Source organism: Solanum verrucosum, unplaced genomic scaffold (assembly GCF_900185275.1).
Source record: "Solanum verrucosum unplaced genomic scaffold, falcon-dt-bn FXZP01000084.1, whole genome shotgun sequence".
NCBI lineage: Eukaryota > Viridiplantae > Streptophyta > Magnoliopsida > Solanales > Solanaceae > Solanum > Solanum verrucosum.
Genome location: NW_026019846.1, coordinates 101970 through 105994, shown reverse-complemented (window position 1 = coordinate 105994; position 4025 = coordinate 101970). Strand labels below are relative to the sequence as shown.

The window sequence follows — 4025 nt, the reverse complement described above, 5'->3', positions numbered from 1 at the left end:
CATTTATTACTCTCTTCGTTTCAACTTAAGTAACTTTCTTTTAAATATATCTTTAAAAGATATGTCTTTTTATAATTAGTAAGTTTTCAAATTCCAACATTATTCTACGACACATTTAAAATTATAACAGAACTTGTGGCCATTTTATATTCTCTAGTTTAATATTTTAAAAGAATATTCATCTAACTTCTCCATAATTGTTAGTAGTACACGATGTAAGAATAGATTTCTATTATTCAGTAATATAGTGTCAGTTACCATCTACTTGAGTGCAATTAGTCAACTCAAATGTCATGTTTTTTATGTAAGAGAAGAAAAAGAACATATTTTCTTATTAATAAAATGGAATACAATTAAACATTCTTTAAATGACATGAAATTGAATAAAAATGCTCTATTGATATTTTAATTAAAAAAATGTGCGTTTAATTAATTAAACTACATACACTATTTATATTATTTTAATTTGATTAAATAATAAACATGTGTTATATTAAACTACAATAATAACATTAACAATAACAATATATTTAGTGTCATTTCATAAGTGAAAGAGTGGTGTGTATGTTGTCTTATCCCTACCCAGTGAAGATAGAGAAGTTATTTTCGATAGACTCTTACCTCAAATAATGCATAACATTAATTAATAAAAACAAGAAATATTGTAACCCATAAGCCATCCAAACCTAGTGAGAAAAGAATGATAACAACAACACATTCAATAAAATTCAATAATTTTAACTCAAAATTTATACACTTTCATGACCGTGATCTCTCACATCACAAGGTTTCATATTTTGACTCAATGGGCATATTGATAAAAAATTAAATTGAATTGTTGCATATTCTTTATTTACTAAATAAGAAAATGACAAAAACTAAAACATAAATTTGATTTAGGATATAATTTTATGTATGTTGACAGTGTAAAAGAATTCTTACACAGAAGATTTCATTCTAGTTTTAATTAATATTTGCATAAGGTATTACTTATGGTTTCATTTAAAGTGAGCGACTTGATGGTGTAATCTTTTGACACAATTAACTGATAGAATTTATTTCCGTAATTTAATCGATAGTAAGTAGAGACGTATATTCGGAATTTAAAATCTATAGATTCAAGTTTTAAGTATTTAACCAACTTATTTTTAAAAATATTTAGAAGTCATATCTATTATTTCTTGTATTTTTCTATTCATCTCTTCATGTAAATTCATATTCTGCATTGAAAATTTTGAATTTAGGTTGAACCCGACAGGTTGCATGCCATATTTTCTAGATTAAGTAGGCTTACTTATAATGAAAAGTAAATAATTATAATAATTCTTTCACGTTGTCGATGTATAGAACTCTAAATTTTATTGTGAAAAAAAAAGAAGAAAATTACAATTAGAAAAAAACAATTTCTCACAAAGAAATTTAATTTTCAACAACCTTTGCCAACTTCTTCAACAAAAGCTTTTAGATACACTTATGAAGATCCACCTTCTTTCAACAGCTTCCCTTGTCGATGCTTTCCATTTTTGTGCAGTATTTCTCATTTCTTGTCGTTTTACTCCACCATCCATTACAATTTCTATGCACCTTTTTATCTCTTCACTCTCAACCACACCATCTTCATTCATTCTCATCCTGACACCTGTCTTCCAAACATCTTAAATAAACTTTGCATTAGTTCCTTGATCTGTCCAATGAGGAAATGCCACTACAGGCACGCCTGACGACAAACTTTCTATAGTCAAATTCCATCCATGGTGTGAGATAAAACATCCTAAAGATGGATGTGTTAGGACTTCAAGTTGTGAACACCATGGTACTATTTTCCCTTGCTTCTCTAATTCCAAAATGCAACTTAATTTCTCTTCTTCTTTTCCTACTTCTTTCATTTTATTTTATTTTTGATCTCTTATTACCCATAAGAATGGCCTTTTAATATCTATCAACCTTTTTGTTATCTCCTCCTTTTAGTTTCTTGATAAGTTCATTAGACTCCCAAATGAGATATAAACAATTGATGATTTAGGCTCTGTGTTTAACCATTCCATGTAGTCATCATTTGACTTTTGAAAAAGAACACCACCAAATGAAGACTCCAAGGAATCTTTTCCATCCAAGAATGATGAAGGAATTAATGGTCCAATTCCAATTAAATTGTATTTTTCAATAGCTTTGAGTGGCTCTAGCTCTAATGCATCAAATGTATTCACAAGTACCTTTGGATTTTCTTCACCATCTAATGTTTCTAGTTGCTCTTTAAATATTGGTAGAGCAAAACTATATTTATCATCTTTAGAGCTAGATGAAACTAAAAAAGAAGGAGGATCTTGGCTTTTTAGTAATGGAAGCCTTGGCAATTGGATACTCCAATTTGGATCATTTGAGCTACACTTCATTTCATCCTCATAGCCATTAAAGTAATAGTAGTATATGTCTAGCACAGTTAGTAGTTGAATTCATAGTAACGCGGGCGGGATGTGGAGTTCACACGCTACCTTAGCTGTCCAAGGTAGCAGAAGATTGTAGACGAGGGATGTGACAGGATGTCCCTTAACTAAACTCTTCAGAATGATATTTCTTAATGTTTGGGACCCATAACTTCCTATCTCCGACATGTAACGTTTAGAATCATCTACGTCAGACTTGAAACCATCGTCAAATCCGTCAGAGAATGCCACCAAGTTTAAGCCCTTGGGTGCGGTGGAAGCTATGGTGTTCGCCATACAATCAATGTTTGTTCCTTAATTACTTTTGTTGAAACCGTAGAAAAAGAACCATAAAAATAATTTGTCTTCTTTAAATTTTTTTGTGTTTCTTTATTTGACTTTTTAATTACGCAAAATTGAGAAAGAGCAAATACAATTCAGGTAATAATCTCCTTTTGAAACTCTTATTAATAAGTGACAGTTGGGAGGACCAACATCACATCAAACATTTGTACGATTAGCAATATAAATTGTACCAAATTTTACGTAAGATGTACTATAAAATTTTTAACCATTTTTATATAAGCTAACAAGAGAGGGACAAACAAAGCTACAAAAATTGTACGATATATCTCCAACAAAGCAAACAAAGAAGGACATTTTTGTAATAAAGCCATGTGTTGTTATTTAGTACAATTTTTTTTGGCAAAAGGGAAATATATATATAGTAATTACGTACTGGACATTACATTATCGCTATTAGTACCTGCGATTACAGATAGGTTACCAAAACGAGCTAACTTATTACAGGTAGACCATACTACTATTTTAATAGAAGATGCTCCAACTTGATCAGCTTGTAGCTTCTTCTTTACTATATCAGGTGGAGCTAGGAGGATACGTGGATTATTGGTCTGTGTTAGCTTGCAACCTAATCTGGACAAAACGTCGGCAACCTTGTTCCCTTGGCGGAGGCTATGGCGCACCACTGGACTCTCCAACTTCTTCAATATTGACCTGCAATGTAGAACAATGGAACTGTAAGTTGGTTGCATCTTTTCTAGGAGTTCTATGGCCTCAACGGAATCAGTTTCGACTTCAATAGGGCTAAAATTATAAGCGTGAGCAATGTTTAAGCCGGTAAGGAGGGCTTCCAGTTCTATCATAGTATGGTTGTGACTATAACTTTTTTTGTGGAAGCCCATTCTCCACTTTCCAGTGGCGTCCCGAATGACACCACTGATCCCACCGTTTTTCTTATGTTTTGATAAGGCACCATCAATGTTAAGCTTGTAAAAACCGATAGGGGGAGGGAACCATTTGACGTGGATATCTACTGTAGCGTTATGATTGCTTGGGGACTGATTGTGGGTAATGTATTCAATGATTTTTTCTTTGACCGTGGAGGAAAGGGGGATGTCGCTTTTACCGTTATGGGTGTTATGGTTTCTGTTGAGCCAGAGATGCCAAAGGGCAAAGGGAAGAAGTTTAATCCATTTATACAAACCATGGTCATAAGGAGGGTTCAAATCCTTGAGAGTGAGGAGCCAAAGATTTTGCTGGAAATGGATTTGGGAAATGTTGATGCCTAAATCTAGCCAA

At 32.4% G+C, this 4025-nt stretch overlaps 1 pseudogene; it reads right to left on the bottom strand.

The window, feature by feature from the left end:
- Positions 1-1426: 1426 nt before the first annotated feature.
- LOC125816756 (UDP-glycosyltransferase 75C1-like) lies at positions 1427-2720 on the bottom strand (annotated as a pseudogene).
- Between the last annotated feature and the right edge of the window lie 1305 nt (positions 2721-4025).